Raw genomic sequence first — 15,870 nt, forward strand, 5'->3', positions numbered from 1 at the left:
GAAGCTACTGGCTTCAAATTCAGTCAGTGGCCAAATATTGCCCCCAGGTAGACAGCTGAGACGTGCAGAGGTCACCTCAGACTCTCTTCTGAGTCCCACCCCAGCACACAGAAGGTGATGACCAGTGTTTGCCTCACACAGGAGCAAAGCCCTGCCGTTACATCTCAAGGGCCACGTGACCGTCACCAGAAAAAAGTGGTGCTGCTAATAGAAGACTCCCACAGACACTGAGCTCCCTTAGAGGCGCTCTCCCATCATTTAACAAGCACTTACTCAGCGTCTAGTAGGTGCCAGGGACTGTTTTACCTGCTGCACACAGACAGGGAAGGTCTCCGCACCCATGGACTGTCATCCTGGGGCAAGACGGAAGCACAAAAGAAAATGGCAGGGGGGGTCACTGTCCATATCCACAGAGTGCCGGGGGCCACGGGCTGCTCTGCACAGAGGGCAGGGAAGCCTCCGCCCACCAGGGAAGAGCAGGAAGAGGCTCTGCTTGGCCTTCGGGAGGCTGAGAGGTCCTGCGTGGACCACGGTCCCTGCGCTGGCTGCAGGGCTCCCAGGACCACTGGGAACCCAGAGTTACGGCAGGCCAGGTCGGCCACGAAGCCCACCGAACGCGCTGGGGTGGAACTGGCGACCTCCACAGTTTGGTGCTCGCCCACACGAACCGTGTATCTACTGGCTGCAGAAAACACCCAACGCACACCCCCACCCCCACCGCCAGCCCCGCCAGCAGGGCAGCTCTATGAGCCGGCCGCTGGTGTGCGGCCTAGGAGCTCCGGGGTCAGGCACAGTCTGGTCGACAAAAACCGATGCACACACGGGCCACCCACACGCCTGCGCCCACTCACAGGGGAAGAATCAGGATTTAAGCAAACACACACCACCCCACGACGCCCCCGCTACTGTGATCTCTGGTACTCAGACTGCCTCCCGAAGTGCCCACGAGTCATCAGCACGGTCCTTCACAGAGAACGCACCAAGGTCGGCCAGGTGAACGGGCCTCCCCTCCTCCGGGATCTGCTCACTAGCCCCTGTCCTGTGCTGGGCACCGTGCCACCAGCTGTGCCTCTTAAATGCACCGGTCACACACCTACCCACAGGGGTTACTCCTGTAAGAGACAGCGGACCACGTGATACCATGCCTGTACGGTATCCGCAAACGGCTCTGGCCATTTTCAAGGTAAAGTTCAACCTGTCTGGCAGAGTATTCGGAGATCCTAGGACAGCTCACTCCCTAGAGATCGAGCAGCTTGGACCACGTACCCCAGACCCTACAGCACTAGCACCCACAGGCACCCTGCCGTGCAAAGGCGCACACCCCTTCCCTCACCACAGGACAGCCTGTGTTGCTGTGTAATCTCACCAAAGGATGATCCCAAAAGCCCTGAGGCTGACATTAATCGGCTTTAAATGTCACAGATTCAGAGTCTGGACCCAACCTGTCTGTCAGCCAGCGGGTGACCCCAGCAAGCACCCAGTTTTCAGGAGGGACCACATGAAACTTCTGGGGAAACTACAGAAATCCCCCATGGGGGGAGAGATGCACAGTCACCATGGCTTTGCTCCTGGCGTTCACAGGGCTCTAGGAGAGCCGGTGGGGTCGGCAGGGGGTGGAGCAGGGCCACGCTAGGCCATGCCATCACTCTGACTTTCTCATTGGTCAAACACTGAGCTTTCTAACCCTTATTTCAACCCTGTCAGGTCTGAAAAGCACCTGGAAACCCCCAGGTGTTAGGAAGATGGAAAGAACTCCTCATGAAAGCCACGGTCTCCCACACATGGAAACCCTGCAGGCCCCAAACGGATGCAGGCAGCAGAGGCCCCACCTGGAAGATGACCTCAGTCAGCAATGCGCATGAGTGCGCCCCTGGTGTTAAGACAGGGCTGCCAGGAGCGCAGGGCAGCTTGGGACCCGCTCACCGAAGCCTCGCCAGGGCTGTGCAGTGGGGGCAGCCTTGTCGGAGGTGGGGGGGGGAGGGCAGCGCCTGGAGCTTGGCGCTCCTCGCACAGAGCACAGGGAAAGAGAGGCTCAGAAGTCGGCACTTCCAGTTAGTGACTCAGGCAAGTCCTCACAAATGAGGGTGGAGCCAAAGACCACCAGAGCTGCAAGTGGGTCCATACTAGCTCCATGGTTAAGAGGAAAGAGTTCGAGACAAAGGTGAGTCCCAGTGAACCACAAAGAACCACATGGGAGGTAAAGAGCTTTCCGAGCACAGGGGGCTCTGCAGGGGGCTTGCCTTATCCCAGGCCTCTCCCCACCCCTGCTGCAGTGTCTAGATGCTGGATGAACAGGGAAGGAGTGTGACAGGATGCTTCTGCCCCATGGATGGCTCTCACCACTCACCCAGGTGACCAAATCATCAGAGTAAAACACGTCAGAGATGAGCCTGCAGGTTACCCGACCCGCGGATATGACATTAGAATTAATCACACTCTGTGCGGCCGACCAAAAATTTGGAGCAATTTGTTTTACAACAAACATTTGATAAGTACTTAACTGGAAAAGCACTGCACGACCTCACTACGACATAAGCAGTTACAGAAGCTACAATTTACACAAGGGAACGTTTGTAAAGGGTAAAAGTTGGTCACCAGACGCTTACGAACAAGCTGTTTGGGCACAGTGGCTGAGCAAAGAGACATCCAGAGCAGGGGTTTCTTTTTACCTCCTTCCTCTGAAGGACTGCAGCTCCGGATGCATTTGGCTTTGCACTCAGCCACTAACAAGATAAGCCCACCGTTCTTAACGCAGAAGAACCCAAACCGACTTCATTAAGGAATGTTACCTTGTTGCTCTATAAACGTATTTAGTGAGTTTAATTTGCAAAACATTTCTGTGGGACTTGAAGGCGAGTCCAGAAGTGGCTCATCTGTTCTACACTCGAGACGGGACTCAATGCTGGCACCCTCTGCAATCCCAACAGGGGCTGTCTGAGCTGAACTCCACACGTGGACTCTTTCAGCATGTCTAGGGGATGAGATTCATGGGCCTATGACCCATCCTTCACTGACTGCCAAATAGTCCCCACGACCATCTCCAAAATCTGAAAGGAGAGAGATGAGCCACAAATGGACCTTAATTCCACTGCTGGCACTTGCTGGGGGTGAGGGCACCACTCCAGGGGGGGGTATGCAGTGTTTCTTTATTAGAATTTACACCTGCCAAATTCCTTTGCCAAAAAATAACAAAAACCAAACAAATACAAGTTAAGTGAGTAAATGGGAAATAAAGTGGAAGGGAAGTTGAATCATCTTATAGTTAAAAGCTGTTTATTTTTGTCGTTGTTGTTGTTTATTTACTTATTTAAGTAATCTCTACACCCACCGTGGAGTTCGAACTCATGACCCTGGGATCAAGAGCCATACTTTTCCAACTGAGCCAGCCAGGTGCCCCACGAGCTGCTGAGTTTCAGAATAACATGGTTCACATATCAAAACTTAAAATCAATAAGGACTCATAATGAAAGGTGAATAGAAACAAGTAAACCTAACTTGATTACAAATGATTAACGTAAGTGGAAAAAAACCATAAAAATGCACTAAAATAACTTTGTAAAAAAATATTTTGACTATATATTCTAAGGATAAAAACAAAACAACTGTATGCAAATATTACATTCCAGCTAATAGGTTTTTCACAGAAAAAACAGATTGGCAATTCTGAAATTACTCTATGTATAGTCTAGGATTGAGCATGTAAGTAAATAACTGACAACAGGAACCAGATTTAAAGAGGAAAGGGAGTGTTGAACGAACCTTGGGGTAACTGATTGGAAGTATCAATATAAACTCACGGCTTGTAATATATACACAGATCTACACACACAGCTACGGATACAGACGGGTCTGGTTTCCTAGCTCTGCCCACTGAGACAGCCACAACAACGCAAGGACCCTGCAGGAGCAGTAAGCACACCCACAACCTCATGACGGTTTCCAAACACCCCCTTCGAGGCAAAGAGGAACCTGAGCTCCTTAGAGGAGTGACTGCTTCAGGCGAGGGCAAGGAAAGCACAAGATGAGCCCAAGCACCTCCTGGTGCTGAGAAATGTCGGGGGACGTGCTGAAAGGACACAGAAGCCAACTTGAAGGGGCTCCTAACGCCCAAATCTGGAGAATTAGCAACAAAGTACATTACAGCAATGGATTATAACCGATGGAATAAAAACAAAATAAAAACATCTATACCAACATGAATAAATAAGTAGAAAAATGGGGAGAAAGGAAGGTTTTGGGGGCACCCAGGTGGCTCAATCGGCAGAGCATGTGACTCTTGATCTCCGGGTGCTGAGTTCAAGCCCCATGCTGGGTGTGGAGCCTACTTAAAAAAACGGGGCGGGGGGACAGAAGTTTCTTACAGAATTCCAACTAATATGAAGAAAGAATAATAGAAATAGAAAAATCTTTATTTGGTAAATATGAGTAATATTTGTTTCAGAAAACACTTGTGATAGAAAGTGCAGTTACTCAGCTTCAAAGTTTCGCCACCCAACGTGTTCATTATTTACCAAGGGAAAAATGGTAACTATTTTATAATGGAGACACACGTAAACAGCTTAACCAAGTGTCACCAGTCATGGGACAAACGGGCATCATGTGCCTCCCGAGAAGAGCACGATTTCACCGTTGAGGTTTCCCTATAAAAAATGCATAACTTGGAGGGGCGCCTGGATGGCTCAGTCCAGGTGTGGGTTCCAACCCACAGTGGGTGTACAGATTACTTAAAAATAAAATCTTTAAAAAAAGGCTTAACTTGAAATCAATCACGAGGAAACATCAGACGAACCCAAATCGAAGAGCTTTTCTACAAAACAGCGAATTCCTGAAAAGTGCAAGGAGCACTGTGCAACCGGCGCAGATGAAAGAAGAGTGGGGAGCCGCGCAGGTCCCGCACGGGACCCGCAGGGCACTGGGGCGCGCGGGACGCCCGGTTCGGTCCTAGCGCTCGCTTCCTCAGCCTGCTAAATGACCTAGGGTAGGAGCGCACGTTCCCGCGGTGCGGCATCCCGCAAAAGGCCCGGGGGAGCTTCGGCTCTACTGCTGCCCTTGTGTGCACGTCTCAGATAACGGGGGACACAGCAAATCACTGAACCGGGTTATGGTTCCGCCGGCGTTTGAACCGGTCCTCACGGGCGGCGGTCTGGCCACCCGCGGGGCGCCCGCACCTAGCGGAGCGGAGGGGGGACACCCGCACCATGTGGGGGTGAGGGGTGACCCGCACGGGGGGAGGTGGGGGGACACCAGCAAGGGAGGGAGGAACACCCACGCGGGGAGCGGGGGAAGCGCGCCCACTGGGAGCCCGACCCCTCCGGCCCCCGCCCGCAGCACCGAACGGCCGGCGCGGGCCGCCGGGACGACCAACGAAAGCGACGAAGCCGTTTCAGGGGCCCGAGAAGCGGCAGTGAGGGCACCCCCGCTCCACGCGAGCCTCCCGCACCGCCCCCCGGCCCCCGGGGCTCACCGCGCACGCCAGCCGGGAGCAGCCTCGGGCCCGCCGCGTTGCCATAGTGACCCGGGTCCGGCCGCCGCGGTCCGGGCGCGCTCGGTGCAGCGCTCCGGGGCCACCGGCTCGAAACGCGAGCTCCGGCGCAGGGTTCCGGACTCTTCTCACCCGCCCCACGCGCAGGCGCCAAGGGGCGAATGGAGGGTCCCCGCCCGTCCGACCCCGCGAGAGGGCCCGCGGCGTTGGGAGGCAGGGCGGGGACCGTGGCGGGCTGGAGGGGAGGCTGCCAAGGCTCCGGAGCGGGGCCCGGGGGCGCCAGGACGCCAGCTCCCCGAGCGCACCCGGCGCGCAGCCGCGCAGCTGTCGGCTGCCCCCGACGGGCCGGGTCTGGGGGCTGCGCAGGCGGGGGCGGGCGTGTCCTTAACGGGGGGCTCGGGGCTGCTCAAGGGCGGCGTGGGCGGGGGCCTGGGCATGCACGAGGGGCGGATGGGACTGCCGGGTCGGTGCGGGGGGGCCGGAGCTGCCCCGGCGGGGGTCCTTGGGGGGACCCGGGGCTGCACGCGGAGGGCTAGCCCCCCACGCCCCAGCATCGCGAATGGGCCGTGAAGGACGCAGCCTTGAGGGGGGCACGCGGTGGGGGGACCCCACTCAAGCAGAGAGGAGGGGCAGTCCGGCTGGGTGGGGCTGGTCTTGTGGGCGCTGTTGCACGGTGTGTGCTCTTAACCTGTGCGCTTTTGTTTTCTGACCCGTTGTAAGTTGAAACAAAACAAAACAAAATCACCTCTGTAGGCAGCATGCCTCACCTCACCGAGGCAACGGCAGACCTTTCTGCCAAGGCCCCTGCACCTTACTTTAGGCCTGAAGAGGACCCGATGGGCCCCCGGGAAGCAGAGACAAAACGCCAGCTCAGCGCACCTGACCCGGGGCTGGGTGGGGTCCCAAGCCCAGGGCTACAGTCACCTGTCCGCCCTCCGTCCCACCCCTCCCGTCTGTCTTCTCCACCTGGACGGCTTGCAGGCTGCCTGGGGCCAGTCCCCAAGCGGGTCCTGCTGGTGCTGGACAGATGTCCCAATCCAGCTAACGGTTAGAAAAGCTCCTGGAGGGAGGCCCAGGAGCTATTAAATATCAAGCAGCTCAATAATTCAAGCCTCCTGAGAGATGGAAGATTTCGCATCTTGCCGGGAAACCAAGTGAAAACAGCTGTGCTGGCCTGGAGGAGCCACAGAGGGTCCCCATAACCTTTAACCTGCATCCCACAGGCCCTGGGCCCCCTCGCTGCCTCCAGACCAGGGTAACCTGCTGTCGCAGAGCCAGGGTTCAAATCCTAGTCCACTCCTGTCTTACATTTTTCCAGGACTTGGTTTGCTTCTCCACAGGATAGAAGAACACGCTCCCTTCCCAGTTGCTTGGAAGGTCACAAACAACACTGAACCACTCAGGTCCTGGCTCAGCCCCTGAAGGGGCCCCAGGTGTGTTAGGGTAAAAAGGGGGCCTATGGGACGTGCCTGTTTCAAGGAGAACAAAAGCTAACAATGAGCTCCGTTCCTCGCCATCCTAGGCCCTCAAACCTGACTCTACAGTAACCCCAACACTAAGCCCAACCCTACCCCTGAACCGATGACAACCCAAGGCACAACGTGGCCTTGCTTCTCACGGGAAGGGCCAGCTCCTACTGCCCTTTGCTGGGACATGCACCTTCCCCGCCCTTCCAGGATCCCGACAACCACAGAACTTCTGACCCTCTCACTACAATCCCAGGTAAGACTTCGGGGGTACCAGGCCCAGAGAGGCACGGTACTCACCTCCCCTTGCATGGCACACAGCCAACCAGATGGTGGAGGCCGGAGCGGGCCCTACCGGGAGCCCAGGCACTCACCACCCTACTAGGGGCATCCTCACACGTGGCCAGCCCCCACTCCAAGGTCTGAGTCAGCCTCCCTAGGGCTCCTTCTCCGTGCCTCATGCCCAGTAGCCCAGTACATGCGTGTGAGCAGATGAAGGGACATCCTGACCACCAGAGTCAGGCCTGCAGAGCCTTTCCAACGTCTCTGCCCCCATGTGAACGGCGCCCCTCTCAGCCATGCCGACCCCCACCTCAGGCGTCTCACTGCCTCATCCCACATTTATCTAACCAGCATTTAGCGACCACCTAGCCAGAGCCCGCCCTCCCCTGTCCTCCAGGGGGGCTCCAGCCTCCAGGGCCCAGCAGCGACACACAGTGACCCCCACTGAGGCCAGCATCGACACACGGTGACCCGTGTAGCCCGGTCCCCTCCACAGGCTCTCCACCTGCATCTCTGGTCACTGGCTGCTCCCTCTCTCCCCCTGGTCTCCCCACCGGTCACGCCAGACCCCACGTCTTCCCGGTCTGCCTGGGAGACCGGACTTGCACCCTTCCTTCCCCCACTCAGAATGCCCTCTGCTCCCCCTATGGTTGTTGGGCCTGCTGCGTCCCCATTGCTGACAGCTGACTGGGTGTCAGCGTCCTGGAGCTGCGGTAACAAATGACCACAAACTGGGGTGCTTAAGGTAACGCTTCTGCAGGCCACAAGTCCAAACTCAAGGTGGCTGCAGGGCTTTGCTCCTGCTGAAGGCCCTAGATAAAAGCCTTCCTGCCTCTTCCAGCGTGGACCCACACTCCTCGGTGTCCCTCAGTTTGGGGCCCCGTCACTCCCGTGTCTGCCTCCGTGGGCGCCTGGCCTTCTCCCTGTGTCTCTGTCTTCCCCGTGCTGTGCCTTTTATAAGGACTCCAGCCATATTGGATTAGGACCCACCTGCTCCCATGTGACCTCATCCAACCTGGTTACACCCACAAAGAGCCTATTTCCAAGTAAGGTCGCATCCCGAAGACCTGGCAGTCGGGACCAGAGCCTGTCTCTTCGGGGCTGCCGTTCAGCCCACTACAGACTGTTCCCCTGGCCCTGCACTGGCCGACAGCCCCCCAGGGCCAGGTCCCCCAGGCCACCCTGTGGTCACCTCATCACAGATGTGGAAACAGAGCCGTGGAGGTTGAGGGACCCTGCCCAGCCCGATGGCCTCTAGCACAGTCAAGATTGGGCTGCCCTGCTCCCAGAGCGCACAGTTGGAGCTCAGTAATTGTTTGGGGGGGGTGACAACATCAGAGGGTCACTGGAGGGCCAGTGAGAGGGGCCCCGCTTCCTGGCGCATCATAGGGGATGGCCCCTCATATTGCACAGAGCCTTCACGGCCATCCTCCAGGTGGTTCCGGATCTCTCCCCACTTTACAGATGAGGAGACTGAGGCCAGAGGGCCTGTTCTGCTTCCGTTGTGCCCCAGTGCCAATGCCCAGACTGGGTCTCAACACTGGGTGGCGGGCTGAATCTGCTGTCAGGTGTTGTAAGCCAGGAAGGGCCATGGCTTAAAGGACTGGGTTTGGGCTGTGGCTCCAAGATCCTGGATATACAGCCTGACTTGGTGGCCAGAGTGGCCCCTGTGTGGGCAGGGCCCTGGAAGCTACGCTCCCTCCCAGGACAGTGCCCCAGGGAGATACAGGGAGCACCAGGGGCTGCCCAAGGAGGCCCCATCCTGACGGCCTGGGACTCCAGGTCCTTCCTCCAGCATTGGTCTCGGAGCTGACCTCACTGGGGGATGTCCCTTGCAGGGCTTCCATGGGGTCCCACACACAGCGATAGGGGTGGGGCCGGTGTGGGCACAAACCTGCATGGTGTTGAGCAAGTCACTTCCCTCTGGGATTAGGAAATGCTCTGCCCCGTACCCCTCACCCCCTGTTGGGCCCACAGCAACTTCCCCATTTGCGTGCAGGCCCTGGGGACAGGAAACGCTGGGCTACCACCTGCTGTGGGAGCCTCTTCTTGGAAGGGTGCCTCCAGAAGGGGTGGGCAACACCCTGGTGGGATCCTAGGGAGAAGGGTACCCAGATGGGGGGTTGGTGGGGGACGTCCTTCAACCCCTGGTGTGTGCCAGGCCCTGGACAGCCAGCTACATGGTCCCTGCCCCTCAAGATCAAGGGGTGCCCTGTGAACCTGAACTGGGCGGCAGGCTGGGGCAGGGCAGGGGTCCTCACAGCCCCAAACCAGGAAGGGATGCCGGGGCGGGGGGAGGACAGTGTTTCTGGAGGGACAAAGGGACCAGAGGGCCCGACGTAGTTGTTTCCCCGAGGTCAAAGCCCGGAGGTAGACACAGAGCTGTCAGATGTTCCCCACAGGGCTGGTGTGAAAGGGACATGCTGCCCAACAGGGGGGCACCAAGAGGGGTGTGCCCCGCCAGGCCAGCCCCAGGGCTGTCTTGACCAGGGGGTTGGCGTCCACCTTCCTTTGCTGTCCTGACCACTACACAGACAGCAGCCTGTGGGGTGATCCCTGGGGGCTGGGGGACCCCGTGGCACTGGCAGGTTCACACGTGGATCCCAGAGACCGTGAGGTTCACCTCTCTGGGCTTGGAGGTGAAGGAAGTTAAGGGGCTCTTGTGGCCCACACACAGCTAGGACGGGCCCCGGCCCCTGCGCGCTGAGTGGAAACCCACCTGAGGGCTGGCCTCCCTGCACGCAGCACGGGACTGGGCACCAGCTGTCAGAGTCCCACCCCCTCCCAACCCCCCAGGTGGTTCTGCCGAGTTCTCAGTGCTGAGTCACCAGGGAGGGGGGGCTGCGGTCAGAGCAGGAAGGTGGGGCAAGGCCTTCCCCTCCCCGCGGGCTGGAGGAACGCTGCGGTTGGCACGCAGCCCGGCCCCACTGGCTTAGCCCCTGGCCAAGGCCTAGCTGCAGCCCTCCTGCGTGTCGCTCTGGCCTGCAGGAGGCGGAGACGCCCATCCCTCACCTGCTATCGTCCTTCACGGGTACCTCGATGTGCCAGGCAGGGCCTGGGTCTCTACCTCTGTCCCCTGGGCCTGGAGTGCTCCACACTGACATTAGGGGGACTCGAGGGGGCTGTAATGTCAGGTATCACCATGGAGGGAGGCAGCCCACGTAAGCCGAGCTCGATCCTTGGAGAGCAAGATCAAGGAACAAGTTGGGCCCCCGCATGTGCTGCACCTCAGCGGGGACGCAGAGCCCGGTCCAGTAGGAGGTCAGGTACAGAGTGTGTGGGCGGAGCTACATTAGCGGGGGGGGGGGGGGGGGGGGGGGCAGCCTGCCCACCTGAGCAGATGAGACCTGAGCGCTAGGGAGGAGAGGACAGACGCCCAGCCAGGGCGCCGGACCACAGGGGTGGTTTGGGAGGTCCCCTCTGGCCACTCCATGGGCAGACAGGAGACTGGACCAGGGAGGGACAGGGCTGGTGGCTCCCCTGGCATGTGGGGGTGCCGTCTCCCAAGTGTCCCTCTCTCACCTACATTGACGGAGCACCCGCTCTGTTCCAGGCACTGGAGTAGGCACAGGCTCTCCCAGCCTTGCGGGGCCGTGGCCCTGGGCAACAGAAGCCCAGGATTTGCCTGGGTCTGGCTTTTGGAGCAAAGGAAAGAGGGGACCCGGAGGGAAGCCTGATGTGCAGACGGCTTCGGAGGGGTCGAGTGGGGTCACAGAGGGACTTCGCTGGGGCCAAGAGGCATGGGGAGCCTGAGCTCCAGTGCATCTCGGGGTTGCCAGCAGAAGGATGGTCTTGAGGGCCCTGAGAGTGGACAAGGCCACACCCCAGATGGCATGGACAGAGGAGGAGGGGGTCAGGAGGCATGGGGGAGCCCTCAGAGTTGCAGGGGAAGAGCCAGGCAGAGGACCCCTGCAGGCTGGGGTCTGAGAATCGGCCACTATGTTTGAGGGTTGGGGCTGGGGGCCTGACGGGGAGCATGGGGCAGCATGCATTTGCCAGGTACCCCTGGGCAGGTCACCCTAACAAAGCGTCAGCCTCGGCCAACTTTCTGAGCTGTCTCTGGCCAGGGATGGGCGCCGTGCCTCACCGGAAGAGCAGGCACAGTTGTAGGCACGGCTTGGCCACCCTCAGGCCGCGCACAGGGCACGGGAGCAGCCCACTGCCAGCAGACGTCCTGGAGCCACCCATTCTGTTGGGACTCCCAGTGTCTCGGGCAGCTGAGGACGTGCAGGGCCAGGCCGGGCCCTTCACAGGTGGTGTCTGAGGTCCCTGCCTGGATGTCCCACTGGTCCTTAGCAACACCTCACTCAGCCAGGGCGGGGGTGGGGGGCAAACAGTGGCCGGCAAGGGAGAAGGGCACAGGTCGCGTTCTGCAGCCACGGCCTCTGATTCGGGGGGACAGGGAGGAAGGACAGGACCTCATGCAGAAAGGAGTTGTTCCTGGTGCCTGGACTGGGGGCCTCCAGGACCAGGCACCACAGGGACCAAGGCAGGTGGGACCTGGAGGGCCCAGGTCCAGGAGGACCCTGTGGGGAGGAGGGAGGTGAGGGGCTCCCACCAGTGGGAAGCACACAACAGTCCTAATCCTAATTCATGCCCCTCCCAGAGCTGCCCCCGTCCCACCCCAGGGCTCCACGGATGGGGAAGGACAGAGCAGCAGAGCCCCTGTGGCCATCAGCGCGGGGAGGACAGGAATAGTGGAGCCAGGGGGAGGAAAAGCATATGGGGGGCCAGACCAGGGCCTGTGGGGCAGCAGGTGGGGGCAGGGGGANGGGGCAGGAGGGAGGTGGCGTTTATGTCCCCCAGGAGCAGTCAGGTGGGCTTCACTGCACCCACGCCCCAGACAGGACACAGGTCCAGAGGGGTTCCGGAGTTGAATCCTGCCAGGCTCCACACGGCCTTGCTTTCTGCTTCCTTTTCCCAACTGGATCAGATTCTCGGACATATCTGCCCAGCTAGCCCACTGACCTTGGGGTGTGAACGTTCTGGCAGCAGTGCCTCCCCCACCCCAGACACCCCCACCTATAGACACCCCATCAACAGACACCCCCAACCTTCCCAGGCACCCCACCTCCCAGACACCCCAAACTCCAGATACCTCCAACCTCCCTCCAGACGCCCCCAGCTCCCCAGTAACCCCAGCCTCCCCCAGATACGCCCAGTCTAGATATCCCCAACTCCCCTCAACGGACACCACCCCACCCCCATGCCCAGCACCCGCCCTGGGTGGGGACTGCAGGTGAGTCATGCCAGGCTGTGCTGGGGTCTGGCCTCTGCAGCCCATTTCCGCCTCTGTTCACAGCTTGGGCCGGCTAAGCAGTTAATGTGTTTATTTTTCTCGGAGCCTGAACAGATCCCAGGTAAAGGCCGTGGGGAGAGGGAGGGGGTGGTTAGAAACCCCTGGCCTTGGGCCAGCTGCCCTGGCTGGGGGAGGGTCCTCTGCCCCCACGGGCCTCATCTGCAAAGGCGGCCTCCCGCCCTGGAGTGGGGGAGGGTGTGGCTGCAGGACTGAGCCCCAGCTGTGCCACCAGCTCCCTGAGGGCAGGGGCTGTGGTTCGCCCAGATGTCTGTCACGTGGTTTGGCCTTCTTCACCTGCCCTGTCCTGTCCAGGCGGTGGGGGGCATGGCCTGGAGTCCAGCACTGGGTTCCCAGGACTTGAGAATGGGGAATCTGCATGGCTCCATCAGCAACCTGGCGTCCTAGATCTGGCCCCAGGTAGGAGCAGGAGGCCTGTCCTCCACCCTCCCTGTAGCCGCTGCCCTCAAAAGTCTCTCTAGGTGTCCAGGGTCATTTCTGGAGATAGAGGCAGACCTGGCAGAGCCTGGCACCTTTGTCTGGATGCACAGGGCAAATGGAGATGCGACCAGCCACAGACAAAGGGCTGAGCAGTCGCCCCTCCTCCATCTCCAGACACCGAAGCTCTTGAGAAAGGTGGGGGGTGTCCCCCAGGAGCTGCAGCTGGCTGGGCAGGGTGCTGGGGACGGCCCTGGAGGCCTCTCGGAGCACACTGCAGGGCCCGACGGGACCCGAAGCTGTGGCTTGCAACAATTCAAGGAATTGGGAGTCCGGGAGACAGAGAGGAGGGCTGTGGCAGATGTGAGGGAAGGCAGGGCCAGGGCCACACCAGGTCATTGGGGAGTGGCCCTCACCCAGTACAGGGCCATCCTGTGAAGCCACCGCCTTGCCAGGATGGCTATACCTCCCGAGGTCCTCCACTCCCTTCCGTTCTGAAAAGGGCAGCCTGGGCTGTGGGGCTGGCCCAGGGCCACTGTCGGGGAACCGGCATCGGAGCCAGGTCTGGGGTGGGTGCCCTTGGCCTTCCCTGCCCCTCCCGGAGAACTGCAGCCACTCCTGCTTGCAGTGCACAAGGCACCATTGGAGGGGAATGAAGGGCCTAAGGGGAACTCAGGGTAGGGGGGCTTAGCCCAAACCGAAACGTGCCGTGTGGGGCTGTGTGCAGGATGGAGCTTGGCCACCAGAGACCCTCCCGGTGCTGGGCACCTCTGTTAAGGGACCAGCGGAGTCCTCAGCGGTGGGGCCAAGGGTTTCAGGTGTCAGAGGCTCCTGGCCCTCCCCTGCAGGGCTGGTCCAGATGAAGCCCTGGGGAGAGACTTCCTCTGGTGGTTGGCACTTGGCTTCCCACGAAGAGCCATCTACCCTACACACCAGCAGTCATCACTCTGCCAGCCCCCACTCTGGTCTTCCACCCCACCCCTAGTCAAAGCCCCCTGCCCTGGAACGCTCTATTGGGGGCAGGAGCGGAGGCTGGAAAGTGTGTCTGATCAGCCTGCCCTCTGTGTCTCAGCTCTGGGTGGCCAGGCTGGCTGGCCCCAGGACACACACACACAGAAAACCATGCCTGAGCGGCTCTGAGTCTGGGGCACTGTCCTCTCCCTCCTCAGGGTTCTTGCAGAACCAGGTGTCCCTGGGTGACCACCCCCCGCTCTCCTAGCTGGACCCTTTAGGCCCCTTCTCCTCCTAGGAGTGCAAGGGCTGAGTCCCAGGCACTCCCCCTGATCACTGGGGGAGGTTTGGGGTCCTCTCAGGTCTTGGAGCTCAGAGAAGACCGAGCGGTGGGCTTAGGGAGGCTGGGAGAGGCCAGGGGGGCCCCTCTTTCTCTGTTGGGCATTCTGTGCTCTTCGGTCTTGGGGTGGGGGCAGGGGTTGGGGGTCAGGGGCTGAGGGCAGCATAGCTCCCACCCAAGAGGAATCTTCAGTCTTCAGGGTGGGGTGCGTTAGCCCCCAAGTTTCTTGAAGACAGGGAGGCATCTAGGTGGTGGTGAAGAGGGACCCTGAGCTAGGCATGCTGTGTGTCTAAATAATCTGAGGCAGGGGAGGATGGTGCCCCACCCTCCAGAAGGTGGAAGGACCACCACAGGTGGGGGGATTCCTTTCTGCAGCCGCACCCTGCCCCAAGCACCATGAGGCCTCGCCAGCCCCTCAGATGACCTCCCACACTAGGGTACCCCCACCTCCAGGCTGTGGGTTGAACATCGGCTGGTGTAGGCAAATGGGGGTACCACCTGAGGCTGGGCTGGATTGTGAGACCCTGTGGGCACCCGCTTCCCCCCCCAAGTGGTCCTACAGACACCCAGGATCCAGGCCTTCAGCCAGGAGCCCTAGGACCCTGTGCCAGTGCTGGAGGCTTGGGCTCTGTTCACCTTTTTCTTACATGTACATGCTTACCTGGCGATTTCTTTAGCATTTTGGGGTGAGGGTGGTCGGGCCCTCAAGCAGGGTTGGGGGCCAGACCCAGCCCAGCCTCTATGAGCGCCAGGGCTCTTTTCATGGGGGGACACGTGGGGTGTGGCCTTTCAGCAACTCGAAGAGAAAGCAGAAGGCCCTAGTGGACTTGGCATCTCAGAAGGGCCAGTGGGATGATGAACTCAGCCAGGAGGCCAATGCTGTCCAAGTGCCCACTCCCCTTCACCCTGGAGGCGGTGAGCCCCCACTGTTGCTCACTCTGCCTGTAGTCCCAGGAGACTTGGAGTGCCATTGCAAAGTCAGCTGGGTGGACAGTGCTCCTGTGGTTCCGGCTGAGTGGCCGCCACCAACGAACGGCCACACTCCCTGGCACACCCTGAAACTTGAGCTAGCTCTTTCCATGTGACAGATGAGAAAATGGGGCTCGAAGACCTTACTTGGGACCAGCTGGGACCCCCCCCTCCCCCATGCGCGAGCGTGGGCGGGTGTGGGGATGGGGAGAGCTCCAGGACTGGGGTCCCACTCCACCGCGGCCCGGTCTGGGCGCCTGAGGGGAGGGTCACCGGCTCTATCTGGCTTCGCAGGGCTAGGAGCCACATGGGGAAACGGAAGTTCAGAGAGGTTAACTGCGTGTCCACCATCCCTCTGGCAGCGCGGGGGGCCCGGCCCGCTCCCCAGCCTGGGAGGAAGCTGAGGCTTGGATGGGGCGGAGATTCTAGGAGGGCCTGGGGCGGGGGGGAGGCCTGAGCGCCCCAGTGCTGAGCGGGGAGGTGGGAGCCGCACAGGATCCAGGGCGCAGCCCCGGGGCGGGGGGACGAGACCTGGGGGCCGGCCCCCGGGGACGCGGAGGGAGCGGGAGCGGCGGGGCGAGAAGGCGCACCTCCTTCCCCGGCCCGGGTCCGCGCGGTGGGGGTGGGGGTCTCCGCCCGGCGAGAA

At 60.2% G+C, this 15,870-nt stretch overlaps 1 protein-coding gene across 2 annotated transcripts in view; it reads right to left on the bottom strand.

Annotated features, from left to right (window-relative positions):
- The window catches only part of CCDC57 (coiled-coil domain containing 57), a 99,159-nt gene extending 93,460 nt beyond the window's left edge, over positions 1-5,699 (bottom strand). Inside the window, exon 1 of one of the 2 annotated variants that reach the window (XM_034641042.1) lies at positions 5,465-5,699. The gene's annotated coding sequence lies outside the window, so the exon portion shown is untranslated. The remainder of the gene's footprint in view (positions 1-5,464) is intronic. The other variant, XM_034641043.1, reaches the window with a different exon arrangement.
- Between the last annotated feature and the right edge of the window lie 10,171 nt (positions 5,700-15,870).

This window comes from Ailuropoda melanoleuca, chromosome 13 (genome assembly GCF_002007445.2).
Source record: "Ailuropoda melanoleuca isolate Jingjing chromosome 13, ASM200744v2, whole genome shotgun sequence".
Classification (NCBI taxonomy): Eukaryota; Metazoa; Chordata; class Mammalia; order Carnivora; family Ursidae; genus Ailuropoda; species Ailuropoda melanoleuca.